General features: G+C 42.0%; 1 protein-coding gene and 1 long non-coding RNA gene across 5 annotated transcripts in view; both read left to right on the top strand.

Annotated features, from left to right (window-relative positions):
• Window positions 1–816: 816 nt before the first annotated feature.
• On the top strand, window positions 817–5515 carry LOC135538695 (uncharacterized). Its single transcript, XR_010455470.1, has 2 exons — window positions 817–1336; window positions 4584–5515. It is a non-coding gene; the product is annotated as an uncharacterized LOC135538695 (long non-coding RNA).
• Window positions 5516–20269: 14754 nt separating this feature from the next.
• Window positions 20270–23583, top strand: part of LOC135538694 (ankyrin-1-like) — a 41857-nt gene continuing 38543 nt past the window's right edge. For 2 of the 4 annotated variants that reach the window (XM_064964595.1, XM_064964594.1), the window contains exon 1: window positions 20318–20386. The gene's annotated coding sequence lies outside the window, so the exon portion shown is untranslated. Of the gene's footprint in view, window positions 20387–23583 lie in introns of all 4 variants that reach the window. The other 2 variants (XM_064964596.1, XM_064964597.1) reach the window with 2 other exon arrangements.

Here is a 23583-nt window from a genome sequence, read left to right as displayed (position 1 = left end):
GTGTTGTAACAGTGATCAGGTTGAGACAGTACCTGGCCTTGGCCCCGGACTGAGGTCACCTGCACATGAACAGATGATGAATCTACAGTCACATAGAGCAGAGGTTTATGGAGAGATGATGACCTCACACCTCTCAAAAGAGGAGTGTGACAGAATCGTCTGGGGGGAGACGGCGCAGAACAGCTGCAGACGTGAGTGTGTGCCAGTGTGTATGAAGGGAACAGACTCGGTAGGACAGGAGAGAGAAAGGAGGGCTCATATGTTACCATGACCTCTTCATTATTGATGGCATGTCAGGCAAAGTCCTGTTACCGCCCCCCTCACCAGTTCAAACTGTCAGAAATAAGTGAGTGGAGTTATTCCCACTCCCAATGATGGAAAAGAAACCTTATTATAACTTGTCCCAATTTCATTGATGTAAGGGATGTAAAAATTGGCCCTGGTTGTCCTCAAGTTTGTTTCAGAGAGACAAGCCATGATAGTAATGTATTTAAGGATATACCTTGCCCTTGCCTTGTGTCCTCTGAAACAGCAAAATATCCTCTCTTTGTCCCTCTCTATCGCTTTCCTTTCCCCTCTCTCTCTCTCATGTTCCTCTCCTTTAGTTTCCTTCTCTATCATCAGCACTTTCACTTGACCCCTCTCTCTCCCTTTATCCCACATTTCCAACTGTTTAGCTCCCCCCTCTCCTTATCTTGTCTATTTAACTCCCCTCCCAATCCCTCTTGCTAGCTCTGCTTCTTCCGTCTATAAGAATGTTTAGAAGATAAATACACAACGCAAAGACAGAGGACGAGAGGTCAATAGAGTACTAACGATCAATGGAAATAGTGTTTTTTCTGTAATAGGGATGTATTGATCAATGGGTCAGAGACATGGGAGGAATGTGTCTAGGCATCGAGCCTGAATTAGGATACTTGTTATTTGGCCATTGGTCCTGTTTTATTGCAAGGAATTATAATTGGTCAACCACAGGCTAGGGCTGGGTTATAAACTACATCCTGTCCCTATGTTCTGTGGATAGAATCACAGGAGAGAATCACTGACGAGAGAATCACTGAGGACAGAGAAGGAACGGCCATCTACCTCTCAACATAACATCTATGATTTATCCTCTCTGAATAAACCTATTTTCCTCCACCTGATTTGCTTTGGGGTCTGTGTTATTATAGAATAACTTCAACTTCTAACATTTGGTGCCGTGACCCGGATGAATTGGTCTGAACAACAACAAGAAAAAACGTATCAACTGTGTGTTGCTCCTGAAGAAAGAGAGAAGGCTGAGCGCAACCCATTTTGGGGAGTCAACTCTCCTGATTGGTGGCATAATTGCTGGGTGAGTCTAGACCAATATCATTTTACAAGAACCAAATCAGGTTAAAATTAGTGCATGCAATGAGTGATATGTATCTGTGATGTATAAGGTTCAAGTCCTTTGTTCTCTGTTATAGAGTTTAGTCCTTTGTTTGCTCAGTTAGTGGTTTGAGTCCTCTTACAGCTTTGTTCTCTATTATATGGGTTCAAGTCCTCTATTAAAAGGTTAGAGTCCTTTCTTTTTTTTTGTGAAACCTTCTTGTTGCATAGAAGAAGTGAGTTGCTAGTTGAGTAGCAATTTTTTACATGTGCGGTTAATGTAAGCCTTCAACAAGCTTTTTGAAGTGAACATAAGTTTTACGGGTAGCCAGGTCCTACAGAGACAATTTGTGTTCTAGAAGAGGTTTGAGTCCTCAAAGGGGGTTATAAACACACACACACACACACACACACACACACACACACACACACACACACACACACACACACACACACACACACACACACACACACACACACACACATATATTATACAACTTTTGAAGTTAATATAATGCCATTGTTAAGTGAGAACCACTCTGGAAAAGGGCGGAACAGCTCCTCCGGATGTGAGCATGAAACAGATTTTAAATTCACTGTCTAGTGATATGAAGAACCATTTCAAAGTAGAGAAGTGTTGACAAGAGATAATAAATAAATATTCTGTCATTGTTGACAAAGATGGAATATGGAATCTGTCTGATATACAAAAAGCTTGAGGAAAAATACAGAGAATGTCTAATTCCTTGACAAAGACACAATGGTCTTTAACTGTTTGAGCCAAATGACAGAAATTAGATAATCATGACAGGACAAAGCAGAGAGATGAGTATAGTTTGAAAGCTCTTTGTGAACAGATCAAAACCTTGAAGGAAGAAATTCAACAATTACAACCAAGAGTCATAAAAACAGACTTGACCCCCACCTGTGGTCTCTTTGTTCCCTCAATCTATCCTCAGGCTAAGTTGCGTAAGGCAGATCAGGTTTCAAGTATCTGGTCAGCACTGCCAGCGGTGAAGAATGATATCTTAGGCCAACCAGAACACAGTCTGCAAAAGGTGGTAAAGACAAACCTCAAGTGACAGTAATCACACAAATCAGCATCTCCAGAATAGTTGTATGAATGGTCAAAAACTTTGAAACATCCCCTAGAAGTGGGTATGAAAACGTGGGACAATTTGAAGCGTTATAAGAAACTCTACCATCTACATCCTTATGATGGGTTACAGTTATTAGCCTTCGCTTTGAACCACCGTGAACATGGTGTACTTGAAGAAAATGTTTATAGAGCTGTGGGTGGTGAAGAGCAAGATGTGGCTGATGGATGGAGAACCATACATACATGCAACCACCAATTGGGGAGAGATAACCAAATGTGTTCAGAAACCGAAATAACCGTTTGTTGAATTGAAGAAAGGTTTAGAGCAGAGGTGGTTAGACACAGTGGGTTATCTGACATGGAAGATGAAGATACACTCAAGTCCTCCAGAAATGGGGTATTCACCCATCAGCTGATGCAATCCATACATGATGATTTGTAAAAAAAAAATGTTTCCACAACTAATGACTGGGAGAGACAAAACTATGGCTACTTCATTGACAGGTTGTCACGACTGGACAGAGACATCAATCAACATAATAAACCGACTGTTACCAGAGGTGTGCAGGTTTCGAATGAAACCAACAACATTATTCGTTCAGCAGAAGAGAAACCTGGTGTATGTCATTATTTCGGGATTTCTAGTCACTGGCAAGAAGAATTTCGGAAAAGAAAATGTGTTCTTATGAGGAATGGCCAGGAGATGCAGGGTCCGTCTAAGGGAAAATGGAAACAGGACAACAGCCCCAATGATACAATGCTGATGCAGAAATGTAAGCAGCCGAGTTTGCTGGATGCTGTAGAGGTAAACTAATAGACCCCCCTCTTCCGTCCCATCTCGGCTGGTGTACATATGAAATCGGATGGAATATATGTGAACATGATGGTTAACAACTTTGCAGTAGATTATTTAGTAGATACGGGTGATGAAGTCACTGTATTGCCCATATCTTATGCAAAACATATACTGTATGTCATCAGTACACAGGCAAGAAGATGAGAGCAACATGAGTGGGGGGGACAGATATGAAACAGACCAAACCATTATCAATTTCTATTGGTCCAATGAAGATTGATGCAGGGGTGTGGATAAGCTCATTTGAACAACCTATTTTAGGCCTTGATGTTATTATGCAACTTGACTCTACACTGAACATTTCTGAAGGGAAGGTGACGTGGCAAAATAGGCAACTGCAGGAATCTACAGTTCAGAACCATCATATTTGGACTACGAAGAGAAATGAGTGTGGAACTGGATATGGTACCAGTGTGCTAGCAAAGAAGCTATGGACGCTAATAAAGTAGTGGAGGCTCCTAACAACATCATACAACGTGGCACACCATGTAATCCAGCTACACTGATGCTTCCTCCAGATACCACATTACTTGAACACGACCGTTGTGAGTTGGTTTTGGATCAGCTCTGTGATTGGTTTATTAAGAGTCATCCGTTTGAAAACCCTGAGTTTAACTTATACACAGATGGTTCAAGCATTGTGGAGGGGGTGTATGAGGAAGGCAGGCTGGGCATGGGAAGTTACTACAATGGACAATGTGACAGTACCAGGCACGTTAGATTTGAGAAAAGCAGACGTTCACTTTGAGTGACACAATGCTTAATTATTGCATACAACTCTCTAATGCAGTCGGGGAAGCAGACAGACAAGTAGAAGAGGCGTGGAGAATAACTTCCGAGGGGGACATGACGTAGTACCAGTGGGTGATGGTAAAAAAAATATGGAACAGACTCATTAGGACCAAAATGGGAAAGTCCTTATCAACTTTTGCTCATAACAAGGTCAGCAGTAAAAGTCCAAGGAAAATCACGATGGATATTATGTCACTCATTGCAAGGTTGTCCATGTCGATGACAAAGCGGAGACTGGAGAATAAAGAACTGATTGATTAGGAAACGGGGGCCAATCTTGGGTGAAGAAGCATAGTAAGATGATCAGAAGCTGATAAGCCTCTATGTTGTACACCTCAGTCATCATATTAGGGATATCTAGGTGAAATGTCCAGCTTTTTACTGAAAATCGGGACATGCTTACTTAGAGAAATTAATGTGAAATATTAATTTATCTTGAAACCAGGACATGTTACCTTCCCTTTTTTGTTTCCTTCGTTACAGGTTATGAGAATCTACAGTCTGAAGCTGAAGCAATATCCCTTGAACCAAGGACTCTACCTGAAATGATACAAGATCACCGGTGAAGTGTTCATTAGAAAAGTCCTTAACCCGTGGAATGGGAGAAGAATTCCTCACTACCGGCAGACTGTCAGAACATCATTTCTAATAGTTATCAATGTGGGACTGATGCCAGTGAGGAGGAGCTGGTCACTTTTAAAGGACTTGGTGAATGATTACTTGCCAATAGGACGATTGAATATGATTTTCTTGTAGACGTTTTTGTGTGTGTGAGTTTCCTCCTAATACAGGATGTGGTGCGAATCATCATTACACCTGATTGTTAATAGTTATTTTCTATAACTTTGTTTTAAATCTATTTCTTATTGTAACAGCAAGTACAATATGCCCTTTGTGTTTTATAGAAATGCAAGGTGTTTTAATGGTAGTGATTTTATGCTTACGGCTAATGTTTTTTATACTGTCTATTTTTTCTGTTTTCTAAAAAATACATTTTTAAGTAGATTTATTTCTAAAATGGTCTAGAGGGGAGTATAAGAATATTTAGAAGATAAATACACAATGCAGAGACAGAGGATGAGAGATTAATAGTGTACTAACGATCAATGGAAATAGTGTTTTTTCTGTAAAAGGGAATTATTGATCAATGGGTCAGAGACATGGGAGGAATTTGTCTAGACATCAAGCCTGAAATAGGATACGTGTTATTTGGCCATTGGCCCTGTTTTATTGCAAGGAATTCTAATTGGTCAACCACATGCTAGGGCTGGGTTATAACCTACAACCTGTCCCTATGTTCTGTGGATAGAATCACAGGAGAGAATCACTGAGGACAGAGAAGGAACGGCCATCTACCTCTCAACATAACATCTATGATTTATCCTCTTTGAATAAACCTATTTTTCTTCCCCTGATTTGATTTGGGGTCTGTGTTATTGAAGAATATCAAATACTAACACCTCCCTCCCTCCCCTCCTTCTGCCACTACCTTTCTGTGCTCCTCCGTCCTCGTCCTCGTCCCCTCTACCTTATCCATCCCCCCTCTGTCCTTTCCTTCTGCCTCTCCTCACCCACCCCTCTCCCTCTCTCCTCCTCTCCCTGTCACAGTGATGGTGTATTGGGCCTGTGGGAGCTGGTGGAGTCATTGACCGTGTGGTGCTCTTTATAGGACCTGCTGCTACACGACTCTCAGACACACAGACTTCCTCTCCTCCTAGCACCTGCTGGAGCACCGCTTAACCAACCTAACTTTAGAGCTGACAGAGACAGACTACATACACATCTAGTGTTGTATTATTCCACAGTCTATTTATAAGTGGTCCAGAGTCTATATTTAAGTGGTCAAGAGTCTAAATATAAGCTGTACACAATATATAAATATTTGATGGCCTCGTTGTTAAACCCTCTGTTTATATGTTTTATTTACCTTGGCATATAAACAGAGGATTCTTAAGATATTTTTTTCTTTGCCAGAATTGCACATGTAGCCAATATAAAGGATAGAACACAGTGAACAGAAGCTGTGTACTGAAGTGCTGGATCATGCCCTGCGCTAGTCACCAGAGTGACGAGGGAGCCTAGCGTCAGCATAGAGTGATGATGTCATAAAGAGACTCAGAGGATCTCTACCCAGCATGCTCAGCGTCCGGAGCTCCTGCAGTACTCATGAATAATGAAAGGAAACGAAGAGAGAGGGAGTGGGGAACTGCGGCGGGTCAGGGAGAGAAAGAGGGAGATCGGGGAGGGTCATAGAGGGAGATCGGGGAGGGTCATAGAGGGAGATAGGGGAGGGTCATAGAGGGAGATAAGGGAGGTTCAAAGAAGGAGATAGTGAGGTCATAGAGCATCGGGGAAAGGAAGAAACAATAAGGAAGAGGATGGGGGGACATGGGGAGACGGAACAACGCCATATAGAGACAGGGAGTTGTAGAGATTTAGTTGGAGGGAGAGAATGAGGGTGGAAATAAATGAATGTTGAAGGGGAACGCAGTGGGCTGCAATGTAACGAGATTGAGAAGTGCTAGTGAAGAGTAGAGGAGTAGAGAGATGGAGAGAGATGGAGGGAAACAGAGATAAAGAGAGAGATGGAATGTGATCTGCAGGTTTCTTCCATGAAGCAATTATGTGAATATGGCATGGTTAATAAAGAGGGAGAATCTGATGCAGTCTAATTGGAGGTTATGGGAAGTGAGAGAATACTGTACAATGGTTCTGATGTATACAGTGCACGGTAGCTAGACGTGGGTATGCAGTACCTGCTGTGTTTCATTGGTGTCCATTATGCATCTTATGAAAGATGGTTTAGACTGAAGATGAGTCACAATCAGGTGTGTGTGCATTTGTATGTGTCTATTGACTTATTTGTCTGTATCTGTGTTGTATACGCACAATGGATTATGTGCCGTAGTTTGTATGTGACTGTGTTAAGACAGAGAGAGAAGGAGAGAGAGATAAACGTAAGATAGAGAATGCTTTGATTGTAATGGAGCGCAGAGGCAGTGGCCTGACAGAGACTATAAATATTTCAGGGCCTCCGTTTTAGCACAGGAGGGAGAGGAGACGACATGAAGCTCCTTATTTTGATGTCTCATTACTTATTCATGAGGAGGGAGGAATTTTTTGGCTTTTTGGCATGCTCCTCTTCATCTTCAAGTAGTTGGTTATATGTGTCTTATCTGTGCTTTTACTGCATGCTGCTGCAAGGTTAACGTATGGGAGTCTGTGTGTGTGTGAGTGTGTCTGTCCATGTAAGTGTGTATGACTGTAATGTATATATACCTGCATGTCTGTGTGTTTGTGTTTGAGTGCCTCATTCCAACACACATATCCTCCATCAATATTTGATAAACTCCCACTCTTGAGTGCCTCCTGGGCTAGTTATTGATTTCTCATTCTCTAGGCCACGACTCCATCTTGCCAGTCATGCAGATGGGATGCAATGTTTTCTGGGAAATTAGCTCCTAAAACACAAGTGTAAGAAGTAACAAATCCAAGGGTAATTATTTGTACACTGCATACCATTTGCAGAAAATACCCATCTCCATGCCATTTACCAGCATAGGAATAGAGAGAGATGCAGAGAGGACACTAGTAGGTGATGTTTTTCAATTAGACGTCTCATGATGAAAGGAAATAGAAATGTGAATGGAATGACAGGAGGAGCCAGACCAGATAAGAACAGTGGTGATAATTATAGAGTCTAGTATATTTATAGCTGAGCAGAAGACAATGACCTTCCAGATCCAACAATTGTTTTCACAGGATGTGTTTCTCAGTGTTCTTCTTCTACTGCTCAGCTCCCATAGGCTTCTGTGCTGTAGCTAAGCCTGACTGTCCAGGGACCGATGAGACTGCCACCATTCAAAACCTCATCGTCCCGTCTACTGCTAACAACTGACCCTCATCATAATGTGTGTGTGTGTGTGTGTGTGTGTGTGTCGGTCTGTGTCTTGCTCATGGAGGAGGGTCTTTGAGTAAACCCCAGGAGGGTTACGTTAACACTGCACAAGGTCTGTGCAGCTATTTTTGGTATGGGTATGTGTTGTGTGTGTCTTCAGGGGAAGTATTTGTGTGTGAATTTGTACATGAATGCTACTACATGGCAGAACATTCACAGCTTTCACAGATGATGAAAACGTGCCGGACCTGGGTTGGAACAGGGACAACGTACTACTACATCAATCATATAACAAATCCCAGTCAACAACCTACAGTACCTCCAACCTCATCCTAGAATCATTATGGTTTGGCTGATTCCCTAATTGAATGGCCCTCTCCACTATGCCTCGTCGGTGGAGATTAAGGTGGAGTGGCGTCTGCCTTAAGAGTTTTGTCCAAATTCTTGACCTGAGAACCAGTTACCTCTGTGCTACTGAATTCCAAAGACATGTTCACTGCTGTCTGTGTTCTTCTCTAATCCATTTTATCCTAGCAGGCTGCTCTCAGGTTCCCGTTGAAGATTTGCTGCTGACAATAGACTAGATGTGAGAGGAATACATATAAAAGGTCTGTCTCAGGTGTTGAAAGTCAATCTACTTTATCTCAATTGTACCATTTCTGAACTAACTCTATAGTACCTGAAGTTTAATTATAAAGTGGAACTCTTAATTGAATTTGGTGAGGAAGTCTTTGTAAGTGAAGTGAGGACATGTTTCTGAATCTAAATCACCAGTGACAGGTGCTGTCGCTACAGCAACGACTTCTGACCGCTCTTCTGTCAATGTGTTTTGACATCCCAGACCGAGACAGTGTTCAAAGATGTGTTTTGGCTACCACATTGCTGAACTTTTCCTATCATTTAGAATTTTAGGATTAGTAGGTTAAACTTGCTGAATGGAGAGTTTTGACTCAGGAGATTGTATAGCAGAAGGGGGTGCTCCACACTGGCATGGCTCCAGCGACTGGCCAAGGAAACACATGACCGTTAGAAAAATAAATAATGACTCTATCATTCTAGAAACAGCTACAATGACCAAATATATTTACAGTATACAAAATCATTATCCAGTTTCTGTAACATATCAGTTTCCAACTCCTCTTCTTCAGTTACCCTGCTGTGATTGTATGTCATGGAGCTTTTTCCTAATAATGTCTATTTTCACATATTGTGGAATATTTAGTCTTTGAATGCAATGTGTTTAAATAAGTGTGTAATTGTAGTCATCTTTTTTTGCCAAGCGGCATTTCTGTAGATTTATTGAGGCATAGCTTTTATTTGGATATAGCACTTTCCTTTTGTGTTTGTGTGTTTTGGCTAAAATGTGTCTGTGTTTGTGTAGTGAGGGCTTTAGTTGAAATGAGTGTTATAGCGTGCCGTCACCCTGTGTGTTTGGCTCTGTCGTCACTCGGTTGGCTGTAGCTTAGTGGAGCAGAACTCCAGTCCTCATGGGCTGTGGAATCTGCTTGCAAAGGGCATCAGTGTCTTAACAGCGCCATTTTCCAAGGCAAAAAACTCTGAGCGCAGCCCTAGCCATAAATCTTGCAGTGGCTTCTGATTCAATTACATTTTCACATAACCGCTTGTTAAAATTTCGATGAGGCTCTCTTGTTCAGATATCGGTAAAGTGGACTGGAGGCAGGGCATGAAAGGGATAACGAATCCAGTTGTTTGTGTCGTCCGTTTCGGGAAGGTACCTGCGTAATTGAGCACCCAGTTCACTCAGGTGCTCTGCTATATCACATTTGACATTGTCTGTAAGCATGAGTTCATTTGCACACAAGAAATCATCCAATGATGGAAATACCTGTGTATTGGCCTTGTTAATTAATGCAGACAGAAAAGAGCTCCAACTTCTTATTCATAGCCTAAATTTTGTCCCACACATTGAGTATAGTTGCGGAGAATCCCTGTAATCCTCGATACAGATCATTCAGTTGAGAAAAAACATCATCCAGATAGGCCAGTCATGTGAGAAACTCCTCATCATGCAAACGGTCAGGCAAGTGTAAATTATGGTCAGTAAAGAAAAGCTTGTCTCTTAATTTAAAAAAACGTGTCAATCCTTTGCCCCTTGATAACCAGCTCACTTCTGTATGTTGCAAACGCGTTACATGGTCGCTGCCTATATCATTGTATAATGCAGGAAATACACGAGAGTTCAGGGGCCTTGCTTTAACAAAGTTAACCATTTTCACTGTAGTGTCCAAAACGTCTTTCAAGCTGTCAGGCATTCCCTTGGCAGCAAGAGCCTCTCGGTGGATGGCATTCCTTTGGCATTTACAAATTAGCCTCCAACACTCTACTCAGCAAATTGGATGCAGTCTATCACAGTGCCATCCGTTTTGTCACCAAAGCCCCATATACTACCCACAATTGCGACCTGTATGCTCTCGTTGGCTGGTCCTTCCCACATATTCTATGCCAAACCCACTATCTCCATGTCATCTATAAGTATTTGCTTAGGTAAACTCTGCCTTATCTCAGCTCACTGGTCACCATAGCAACACCGTAGCTTGCACTCCAGCAGGTATATTTAACTGGTCATCCCCAAAGCCAACACCTCCTTTGGCCACCTTTCCTTCCAGTTCTCTGCTGCCAGGAATTGCAAAAATCACTGAAGTTGGAGACTTATATCTCCCTCACTAACTTCAAGCATCAGCTGTCAGAGTAGCTTAACGATCGCTGCAGCTGTACACAGCCCTTCTGTAAATAGCCCATCCAACCAACTACCTACCTCATCCCCATATTTATTTATTTATTTCTTTCCTGCTCTTTTGCAAACCAGTATTTCTAATTGCACATCCTCATCTGCACATCTATCACTCCGGTGTTAATTTCTAAATAGTACATATTTTGCCACTATGGCCTATTTATTGTCTTACCTCCTTACTTCATTTGCACACACTGTATACAGATTTTCTGTTGTGTTATTGACTGTATGTTTGTTTATCCCATGTGTAACTCTGTGGTGTTGTTTTTGTCGCACTGCTTTGCTTTATCTTGGCCAGGTTGCAGTTGTAATTGAGACCTTGTTCTCAACTGGCCTACCTGGTTAAATAAAGGTGAAAAAATAAAAAAATAAAAAATAAAAAAATAAAATAAATAAAGTGGCGTCGGTAGCAACTGTTTGCACACCTGTTACCACTCCACTATGTCTCCCTGTCATGTCTTTTGTGTCATCAGTACAGATACCAACACATCTTGACCACCAAAGTCCATTTGATGTCACAAAGCTGTCCAGTACTTTAAAAATATCCTCTCATGCTGTCCTGGTTTCCAGTGGTTTGCAGAAGAGGATGTCTTCCTTAGTTGACCCCCCATAAACGTAACAGACATATACCAGGAGCTGTGTCAGGCCCGCCACATCTGTTGAGTCATCCAGCTGTAACGCATAGAATTCACTGGTTTGTATGTGAGCAGAAATGGATTCAAAACATCTCCTGCCATGTCACTGATGCGTCGTGAAACAGTGTTATTTGATGTCTGTATAGTTTTTTGGCCTTTTCCCGCAGCATTGTCCCAGCCTTATCCGTGGCAGTTGGAAGAATTACGTCCTCCACAATAGTATGGGGCTTGCCTGTCCTAGCCACTCGGTAGCTCACCATATCGGACTCTTCTGGACCCTTCTTATTAATGGTATCTGTTGCTTTTATACATGTCTCACTACTCGAAAGTCATCTATATTCTCGCTTAAAAATATTTTTAAAATTGTCTTATTTTTAAAATTGTCATGTTTCTAAATGTCTGCGCAAGAGTGGAGGTTTCCCGCGAGAGAGTAACGGTTCATGTGATTGGTTGTTAATTATTTGACTAGGCTACCTGTATTTGACATTGTGTTGTGATTTTGCTGAACAGTAGATGGTTTAATTTTTATTTTGGGCAGTGAAACGATGCTACTCAAGTGAGAAAAAAATCTCACCCAAATGTATGGCCTCGTTGGAAAATGTAAATGTACGGTTTGAAAATATGAAGTTTCTTATTTTAAATTTAAAATGTGAATCACATTTTTATTTGGCGACCCCCAACGGCATTGTGGTACCCCTGTTTGGGAATACCTGCTGTCTGCTGTAGTCTTGGTTCATTAAATTGGCCGCATCAAGGGCCAGTGGAGTCCTGGAGACTCCTGGGCCCATATCCACAAAGTATCTCAGAGTAGGAGTGCTGATCTAGGATGCATCTTGTACAGTGTATGACTGTGTCTTCATGATTGCTTGGTGTGTTTTTTGGTTGTGTGGTTGTGTTATTTAGTTATGTTTTTGCCAAGGTGCATGGATTACATTAGCATGCTTTGTGTCTCTTGTAGGGAGTCTTCCAGGCTTATGGATGTCTATTGGTTTCTTTCTTTGTGTTACAAAATAGGTGGTCTTGTTGTAGGATTGTGTGTGTGTGTGTGTGTGTGTGTGTGTGTGTGTGTGTGTGTGTGTGTGTGTGTGTGTGTGTGTGTGTGTGTGTGTGTGTGTGTGTGTGTGTGTGTGTGTGTGTGTGTGTGTGTACTGTATACAGTATTTGGAAGTGTATTCCTTTTACATCAACATCATTTGAATATAAAAATATATATATATGCTTTTCTCGTTTAGATTTAGATGTGTTATGTACAAAGATGAATGTGTGTTTTATTCATATTTCCATGCAAGCTTCATCTCTGTGTCCTCAGACACATTCTTGTGTCAGCTGGTATGGTGCATGTGTACTTTATAATTGTGTTTGAGTGTGGTAGTTCTTATTATGTGTGTTTTTACATGTCAGTAAATAACATAAAAGTAAAAGGCTTTGACTTCATCAAGAGTCTTCAAGACTAACATGTAGTCTATGTCATGCAGTCTGCGTACGGTATCTGTTTGTATGTATGTGTGTACCTGTATGTGTGTCACATTAACAGGCCTTGTCTTTGTGTTGATGTGTCTTCTAGGCTCATGTGGTTCAGCGCTGGCTTGTCCATCAGGACAGTAGTGTGAGCTCTGAGAGGTCGGCCAATCGAGCCCGGGGAATATGGTACTATGATGACAGAGTAAATATCATCCGATACACACGCTGTATACTTCAACACTTTCTCTCTATATATCTCTGTGGCAGCTCTATGTGGTCATGGTTTGTGTCATTGCTTCTTCTTTGGGATCTTCCTCTCGTGATCTCTTGTGGTTTCTTGAACTCTCTGTACAACTTATGTGTTGTTGTTGTGATGTGGCTGGGCAGTATAGTTAGGTTAGTTGGTTCTTTGCAATATCTATTTTCACCGCTTTCCTCTCTTTATCTCCTTTTATGTAGTACTTGTTTGTCTTTATGTGTGTTTGGTGGACAATTCCTTTCACTGTGCAAGGATATGTGGTGTTTATTTGGTGCACATTTGTGCGTTCTTCACGTGGACACTTTATGTATGTTTGTTTTATAACTCTTTATGGGTGTGCCAAGCAAACTGGGAACATTCCCAGAACATTAGCTAAGATACTTTAGCTAAGTTCTAGTTAGGGTTTTATCAGAGAATGTTTTTGACAACTACATTTTTTTTCTAAAAATGTTTTAAATGAAATGTTCTTGGATTATTCTCCTAACATTCACTAAAATGTTGTACACAACATCTGTAACAACCACCACAGAACATTCCCCCAAAGTTCCCCCAAAGTTCTCCAAGTAATTAATGCTTTCCCAGCAAACCAAAATTGGTTCTCTAAAAGTTCCTAGAATAATTGTTAGTTTGCAGTAAATGTTTTCATAACCCCAAAACTGTCCAGTTGTGCTGATGATTATAATGTTTGAACCTTTAAAGAACAGATGAAATGTGTTCTAGGACCATTCTTGCAACATCAGGTGAATGTTTTATGCAAACATTCTATAACCATCACCACGACTGGACAGTGTTTGTCTTATTTGAACATGTCCGCGACCTAACGAATGTTCTGGGAACTTTCACAGAACCAATTTTGTTTGCTGGGTGTGCTGTCCTGTCGACCACTCCTATGTATGAGTGTGTTTGAGTAAAAGTGAAGAATTTCTCAACATCTGACATTGACTTGACCATTTAGGATATTTGTATTTATTTTAAGAGCCCACTCACTGCAGTGTACACATCTTAACATCCACTCACCTTGAATCACATACATTTTTTCTTCCAAATGGACGTAATCCATTAAAATCCACTAGAGCCCTGTATATGCACACACCCTCCTTCTAGAAGGAAAATAAATGGCCTTGGTAGGGCAGACAGATGTATGTACTGCACAGGTAAAGACTACACATGCACACACAGCCTCACCCGTACACTACAGAGCATTGTGATAGCACTGGAGAGAAGCAAGCAGCTAAACACAGCGATATGATACAGTATTAGATTCCTCCACAGATATGAGATTAAAGGCTTTAATTGAATCTGCGTTAACACGGACATGTCCTCTCTCTGATCTCTCAAAACCCTTTTCTCTTCCACTGGCCGTCACTGTAGGAATGCTTGTGATATGTCACACCATACTGCAGCATACCATGATTACACAGCATCACATCAAAATGACCCAAGAGGGACACAGTGATCTGAGGAAAAGCAGGGAAGGGAGGGGGAGAAGGAGGGAGGGAAGAGAGATGGAGGACGTGAGAGAATGAGGCGGGGAGCCTGCCATGCCAGGGAAGATGAGAGAGAGCGCAAGAGGGAAAATGAGATAAAGACAGAGAGGGCTGTGGGCACGTGAGCGATGGGAAGGTGGCGTGCTTAGTGTAAATCACCATGTTTGGCTTGAGGATCTAATTACTGAGTAAAATTGACACACTGACTGCATATGACAATTATAAATGAACAGACAAGGCTGGGATGCATTGATTTAAACTGACCGCATATCACAGACAGCGGGAGAGGGGAATGGAAATGAGGATGGAGAAAGGGATGGCGGGGAAGGTGGAGAGAGGGATGGAGAGAGGGACATGAGAAGGAAAATCGATTTGTGCCTCACAGCGTAAGCACAAGCACCAGTTGACTGAATGTGATTGCAAAGCAGTTCTGCAGTCATTTCCATTTCTAGGAATATGTGAAAACACACACACACACAGACACACACACACACACACACACACACACACACACACACACACACACACACACACACACACACACACACACACACACACACACACACACACACACACACACACACACACACACACACACACACACACACACACTTTCAAGCACAATTATGGGCAAACACTAGCATTGATTGACCCTTATCCCCCCCTCCTGCCTCATGCAATCATGTTAAGAAACACACATTGAAGATCGTAGATGCACTTATCAATCCATTCAGAGACTGATGGAGACTGGGGGAGCCAGTCGGCTGGAGACATTATCCTCAGTATTCTGCTCACATATGGCCTACTTAGAAGGAGCAGAAACATCCATCGTATCAATCAACAGCTGTGAAACCCCATAAAAAAATGGCCGAAGGCCGCAGAATGAAAATTGGAGCATAAAAATGCTGAACATTTGCCGACAAGTTTGCATGGGCACTTAGAGCTGCAGCATGAGGCTTCGCATGTGAAAACATCCTACATGTAGTATAATACTGGTTTGTTTCAGGGGAACCTTGACTCTGTGACATAAGTCTTCCAAATGTCCTCCGTCAGAGGGTGAGGTCTAAGATGACAAGGTGTTAAAAAAACATACAATTGAAGTCGGAAGTTTACATACACTTTCATAAATGTCTTGTTAACAATCTATAGTTTTGACAAGTCGGTTAGCACATCTACTTTGTGCATGACACAAGTAATTTTTCCAAAAATTGTTTACAGACAGATTATTTCACTTATAATTCATTGAATCACAATTCCAGTGGGTCAGAAGTGTACATACACTAAGTTGACTGTACCTTTAAACAGCTTGGAAAATTCCAGAAAATTATCTCAAGGCTTTAGAAGCTTCTGACATCATTTGAGTCGATTGGAGGTGTACCTGTGGATGTATTTCAAGGCCTACCTTCAAACTCAGTGCCTCTTTATTTGACATCATGGGAAAATCAAAAGAAATCAGCCAATCAAATCAAATCAAATTTATTTATATAGCCCTTCGTACATCAGCTGATATGTCAAAGTGCTGTACAGAAACCCAGCCTAAAACCCCAAACAGCATGCAATGCAGGTGTAGAAGCACGGTGGCTAGGAAAAACTCCCTAGAAAGACCAAAACCTAGGAAGAAACCTAGAGAGGAACCAGGCGATGTGGGGTGGCCAGTCCTCTTCTGGCTGTGCCGGGTGGAGATTATAACAGAACATGGCCAAGATGTTCAAATGTTCATAAATGACCAGCATGGTCGAATAATAATAAGGCAGAACAGTTGAAACTGGAGCAGCAGCACGGCCAGGTGGACTGGGGACAGCAAGGAGTCATCATGTTAGGTAGTCCTGGGGCATGGTCCTAGGGCTCAGGTCCTCCGAAAGAGAGAAAGAGAGAGAGGAGGAGAGAATTAGAGAACGCACACTTAGATTCACACAGGACACCGAATTGGACAGGAGAAGTACTCTAGATATAACAAACTCGCCCTAGCCCCTCGACACATAAACTACTGCAGCATAAATACTGGAGGCTGAGACAGGAGGGAGTCAAGACCTCAGAACATCAAATTGTAGACCTCCACAAGTCTGGTTCATCCTTGGGAGCAATTTCCAAACGCCTGAAGGTACCACGTTCATCTGTACAAACAATATTACGCAAGTATAAACACCGTGGGACCATGCAGCCATCATACGGCTCAGGAAAGAGACACATTCTGTCTCGTAAAGATGAACGTACTTTGGTGCGAAAAGTGCAAATCAATCCCAGAACAACAGCAAAGGACCTTGTGAAGATGCTGGAGGAAACAGGTACAAAAGTATCTATAGCCACAGTAAAACAAGTCCTATTTCGACATAACCTGAAAGGCCGCTCAGCAAGGAAGAATCCACTGCTCCAAAACTGTCATAAAAAAGCCAGACTACAGTTTGCAACTGCACGTGGGGACAAAGATCGTACTTTTTGGAGAAATGTCCTCAAAAATCGAACTGCTTGGCCATAATGACCAACGTTATGTTCGGAGGAAAAAGGGGGAGGCTTGCAAGCCGAAGAACATCATCCCAACCGTGAAGCACGGGGGTGGCAGCATCATGTTGTGGGGGTGCATTGCTGCAGGAGGGACTGGTGCACTTCACAAAACAGATGGCATAATGAGGGAGGAAAATTATGTTGATATATTGAAGCAACATCTCAAGACATCAGTGTCACGCCCTGACCATAGAGAACACTCTGGGTTCTCTATGGTGTAATAGGTCAGAGCGTTACTAGGGGGTTTTCTAGTTATTTTAGTTCTATGTTGGTGTGTGAGTATGGTTCCCAATTGGAGGCAGCTGAATATCATTGCCTCTAATTGGGGATCATGCTTAGTGTGTTCCTTTTCCCACCTGCGATGTGGGATATTGTTTAGAGTTAATGCCTATGTGCGCTACATATTTGCATGTTCGTTAATCTTTGTTGTTGTTTGGAAGTTCACTATAATAAATATGTGGAACTCTACTCACACTGCGCCTTGGTCCACTTATTTAAACGACGGGCATGACAGGAAGTTAAAGCTTTGTCGCAAATGGGTCTTCAAATGGACAATGACCCCAAGCATACTTCCAAAGTTGTTGCAAAATGGCTTAAGGACAACAAAGTCAAGGTATTGGAGTGGCCATTACAAAGCGCTGACCTCAATCCCATAGAAGATTTGTGGGCAGAACTGAAAAAGCATGTGCGAGCAAGGAGGCCTACAAACCTGACTCAGTTACACCAGCTCTGTCAGGAGGAATGGGCCAAAATTCCCCCAACTTATTGTGGGAAGCTTGTGGAAGGCTACCCAAAACATTTGACCCAAGATAAACATAAAGACAATGCTACCAAATACTAATTGAGTGTATGTAAACTTCTGACCCACTGAGAATGTGATGATAGAAATAAAAGCTGAAATAATTAATTATCTCTACTATTATTCTGACATTTCACATTCTTAAAAAAAATTGGTGATCCTAACTGACATAAGATAGGGAATTTTTACTAGGATTAAATGTCAGGAACTGTGAAAAACTGAGTTTAAATGTAATTGGCTGCGGTGTATGTAAACTTCCATCTTCAAGATCATATTAACTCTCAGGCTACCCCTTAGTTACTGTAGGTCAGAATGAGATAATAGAAAAAAGCCTTAAAATGGTATATCATGCATATCAGATGTGAATCCAATATACGCTCATCGGACAGTTTATTAGGTACACCTAGTTAGGACCCGCTCATTGCCTCCAGAACATTTTGAGTTCTTTGGGCCATTCTATAAGGTGTCTTAAATGTTACTCGAGGATGTTGGTCCATGCTGACACGATGGCATCACGCAGTTGCTGCACATTGGACGGCGGTACTTTCATGCTGTGAACAGCCCGTTCGTTCTCTCATCCCAAACATGCTCTATTGGGATGAGGTCTGGGGACTGCGCAGGCCACTGAACTTGCTGAGATGTTCCAGGCAATGTTTTTCCACTCCTGAATTGTCCAGTGTTGGTGATCGCATGCCCACTGGAGATGCTTCTTCTTGTTTTTAGCTGATAGGAGTGGAACCCAGTGTGATCGTCTTCTGCAATATCCCATCCATGACAAGGATCAACGAGTTGTGCGTTCAGAGATGCTGTTCTGCACACCACTGTTGTATTGCACTGTTTATTTGTCTGTTTGTGTCCCGCCTTTTCACTTACACGATTCTTGCCATTCTCCTTCGACCTCTCTCTCTTTTCGCCCATAGGACTGCCACTGACTGGATGTTTGTTTATTTGTCGCACCATTCTCGATAAACCCTAGACGTTGTCGTGCATAAAAAGCTCAGGAGGGAGGCTGATTCAGAGATGCTGGATTAGGTGCACCTGGCACCAACGATCATACCACGCTCCAAGTCGCTTCGGTCACTTGTTTTGCCCATTCTAATGTTAAATCGAACAGTAACTGAATGGCTGTCTGCCTGCTTTATATAGTAATCCACGGCCACGTGACTCACTGTTTGTAGGAGCGATCCATTTTCATGAGCGGGGTGATTTACCTAATAAACTGTCCGCTGAGTTTATATTTCTACTTCCTGTTTGAAACATATCAGAAATATGTTCCAGTACTCATGTGTGCACAATACATATTTATAGATTTTCAATTGTACAAATTAAGTGTGTGTGAGGGAGGACACATTATATCTTGGTAATAGCATCTTATCTAACACATTACCCGAGACTGAATGAAAATACACACACCGCATAGTGTTAGTTTTATGCTGGGAAGACCTCAGCCTGGATCCATCATCCAGAGAGAGAGAGAGAGAGAGAGAGAGAAGGGAGAGAGAGAGAGAGAGAGAGAGAGAGAGAGAGAGAGAGAAGGAGTGTGTCTGGGTACTGTAGTGTAGTGCAACATCTATGATATTATACAGGATGTAGGCATCTTGTAGTAGGCCACAAGAGAGTGAGAGTTAAGGCCACAAGCAAAAGAAGAGGAGGTAGATAAAGGGATTTAGAGAGATGGGTCGCAGGGAGAAACAGGAAGGAGATAGAGGGTAGTGGTATAGAGGTAGAGAGAAATGGGTGGGAAAGAGCAGAGGAAAATGTCTTCAACACTCTTAGAAAATAAGGTTCCAAAAAGGGTTCCCATAGGATAACCTTTTTTGGTTCCATGTAAAAACCCTCTGTAGCTGTGTGGCTGGAGGTGAGTAGGTGCACTGTATAGAATCTATATAATACCTGTCCTCAAGGTGGAGACTGTATTCTGGACTACAGTATTAGGCAGCCATGTTAGAATCTCCCTGTCTGGCTGATCATGGTGGCAGAGGTGAACACATCACTTTCACAGCGGCTTTATAAGTCAGACAGCATGTTCTATGCTATGGATAGCTGCCAAACTCCTTTTGAGGGGCAGCCTCACCAATTTTGGATTGTCAGCCATTTTTAGACTCTCAGACAGCAGAATACTGAGTAGTTTCGAAAAATAGACTGATATTGAAGAATGTCTCTGACCTACTATTGTAGACCATGGATGACCAAGCAGCTTTTATACTGTTATGCCTATGTTTTTCATTTGTTCAGAAAATAGAATTGGTTTAATGTGAACTCTTTTGCCCCGTGTTAGCCCTGGAATGTACAACCAGACTAATGTTCTGTCTCTCACATCTTCTCTCTCTCTCTATCTTTATCTTTATCTTTGTCATTGTCTATCTCTGATTGTGTTCTCTTCCCCTCCAGGCGGATGCTGCCACCAGTTTCCTCCGTGCGGCCCGTTCAGGGAACCTGGACAAGGCTCTGGACCACATCAAGAATGGAATAGACATCAACACATCCAATCAGGTACATCAGAGATTCCTCATGCTGCCCAAGGTCACTGTCTGGTACACAGGGTCTCTAGGCAAGAGAGTTAATGTGTTGTCACGTAAAACACTTATTTAATCAGACTTTATGAAGATGATATTATAGATGAGGTTTTTATAGATGACATTATTTGTTTTCGGCCAAACACAGTCATTAACAGTCAAGTCTTGCCTAGATAAACGTGTAGTTCATGTGTGTGTGTGTGTGTGTGTGTGTGTGTGTGTGTGTGTGTGTGTGTGTGTGTGTGTGTGTGTGTGTGTGCGCACGCACGCATGTATAACCATGTCACCACATTGCCCCGTGTTCCTATGTCATGCTACTGTGGCACTAATGCCAGTCATTCACAACCTTAATTAAGAAATATATATAATTAGCCATATATCCAGACCCTCTCTCTTCTCCTCCCCGCTCCTCAATCTGTCCCATAGCACCTTGTGCATCATGAGAGAAGCACAATGTTTAAATAACATCACATGTAAAGAATAGCTAAGCATGTAGTTTTAGTTTCTGTTTTGTACATACAGATGTGTTACATTTGTGAGTGAACGCTAGCTCAAGTGGAAGTGAATCTGTTATGTATTTTTCATCAGTACTTTGGTGAATGGAAGGGAATTCAGTTTGTACACATAACCACTTAGGGCAGCTTGGGGAATGCACACCCACTCTGTAAGCATACAGCCTGCAGCCTGCTACTGCAACCCCTCAGCACCATTCACAGAAACAACCATGGCACCAAGCCGACAATAAAACTAAGTCCACAATCTCTACACCAGATAATACTGCCACTATAATAATACCACTACTGGCTAAGGCTAGAATCAGAGGTAGAGCTATCATACAAATGAGGATGTGTGCTTTAGTGTGCATTAATTGCTGCATGTGTGTATGCTTTCGGGAAGTATTCAGACCCCTTCCCTCTTTCCACATTCTGTTATGTTACAGCCTTATTCTAAAAAAAAATTTTTTAAATTCCCCTCATCCATCTACACACAAAACCCCATAATGAGAAAGCAAAAAATACAAATTTATTAAAGATAAAAATCAGATACCTGATTTACAGAAGTATTCAGACTCTTTGCTATGAGAATCAAAATTGAGCTCAGGTGCATTCATCATCCTTGATGTTTCTGTCACGCCCTGACCATATAGAGCCCTTGGTTCTCTATGGTGTAGTAGGCCAGGGCGTGACTAGGGGCTGTTCTAGTATGTCTATTTCTATGTTGGTGCTAATATGGTTCCCAATTAGAGGCAGCTGTTTATCGTTGCCTCTGATTGGGGATCATATGTAGGTAGCCATTTCTCCACCTGTGTTTTGTGGGATATTGTTTGTGTTTAGTTGCCTGTGTGCACGTCATGACTTCACGTTTAGTTGTTTCTTTATTGTTTTGTTTGTTTCACTGAGATTAAAAATATGTGGAATTAAACTCACGCTGGCCTTGGTCCACTCATTACGACGATCGTGACAGAATATCCCACCACGCAAGAACCAAGCAACGTGCCATGGAGGAGAAGGTGTTTGTGTTTTGGCAGTAGCGTGCCGTGGTTCTGGGGCCTGGGCCTTCAGTGAAGTCCTACACAGTCCCACCCAAATTAATCCACCTCTTATTACCATCATTATGATGCCATGCCTCTAGACACTATACATTTAGACAGAAACGCAGTATAACCAGGCATTGCGTCACCTTGAAATTGACATTTTTATTCCGAGAATTGCAGGGGAAGAGTACAATACAGTACAGTTCAACTAATAGGCAAGAACATAGTCGAGTGCAACAGAGTTATATTAATATTCTTCTTCTATCCATTTCTGGTCCACAAACTTTGAGCTTTATGTCCCCCCCCCCCAAAAAAAATACAATGTGTTCACAAAACAGCGCATTGTTGCACCCAAAGCAGTTTCACCGTGATGATAAAGACATAACTATTCACTGAAAATAAAAGAAAGAAAACAAATAATTTGCAACATAGGCTCTTTGCCATTTTATTTTGTTAATATATAGACTATTTAATATTAACGAAATAAAATGCGAAACATACATACACATTTAATAAAAAACTAAATTAATTGTATGCCTACTCACCAAAGACTGATTATTTGAACACAAAATCCTTCCTCCTTTCTTTCCTCAAGAAGACTTCAATGACTCTGTTGTACAGTCTATCTGTGCATTTTAGTTCCACCAATAAGTCATTTTCTATCGACATGGAGGCTAATGCTGAAAGCCGAGTCTGTCCAGTAGCATTTCTGGAATACGTTTTGATTCGCTTTAAGGCCGAGAATGACCGCTCGACAGAAGCCGTGGACACAGGGATGGTCACTGTCACACATGCCAATGTGTAAAGTTGCCCCATGTCCTCATTCAGATTCTTCTGCTTAAGGAAATCAAGGAGATCAGAGGGACTTTTTCCTTCAAAATCAGTCATAGCATACATTACAGTCAGTTCTGTTTTTAGCTTGGATAGGTGGACCAGTGTTCCGTAACTCTCTGTTAAGCTGGAGAAGGCTGAAGGTCTGAAAGTGCTGGGGGTCCAGGAGGGAGAGAAACATTCATTTTTCGTGGTCTTGAAACCTGTTTCGTATCTGGCAAAGAATGTTGTCCAGAATATTGCTGTGGAGTTGTTGGTAGTATGTGCAAGGGTCTCCTTGTGCTGGGCCTCTACGTGCGCTGGGTGAACTTGAGATGCGCACTGTGTCATTGTAGATTTGACTGAACCTGCGCCTCTCTCGCTCAATTGTGTCACAAAACTCGTTCACCCAGGCAGAATTGTACATTCAAAGTCTGTTTCTGTAGAATTCCAAAAAGCACATCCGAATAATCTAAAATGCCATTGAATGTTCCAAGCAAAAAACAAAACTCAAAATCATCCAAACGTGCATTAAATCCATCAGCCATAAGCACAGTATCCCCGTCATGGTCATAATGATGTTCCAGTAAGTGGTTAAACAGCTCCTTCAGGGCAACTCTCTTTTCAAAGACTGCATTGACCAATCTAGATGTATATTGCCACCTCGTTTTAGCAACCTTAGGAAGACGACGCTTGCAGATGTCATCCAGCAGTTGCGTGCGCTTAGGGGATCGTGAGAAAAATGCTGCAAGGCCATTGAGGTTGGCAAAGAAGACCTTGCGTTCTTTAAGCTTTGAGGCTCCTTGAGTCAGTACTAAATTTAGTCGATG

Source organism: Oncorhynchus masou, unplaced genomic scaffold (genome assembly GCF_036934945.1).
Source record: "Oncorhynchus masou masou isolate Uvic2021 unplaced genomic scaffold, UVic_Omas_1.1 unplaced_scaffold_2___fragment_4___debris, whole genome shotgun sequence".
Classification (NCBI taxonomy): Eukaryota; Metazoa; Chordata; class Actinopteri; order Salmoniformes; family Salmonidae; genus Oncorhynchus; species Oncorhynchus masou.
The sequence above is the reverse complement of the archived record's forward strand: the minus strand, read 5'-3'. Positions and strand labels throughout refer to the sequence as shown.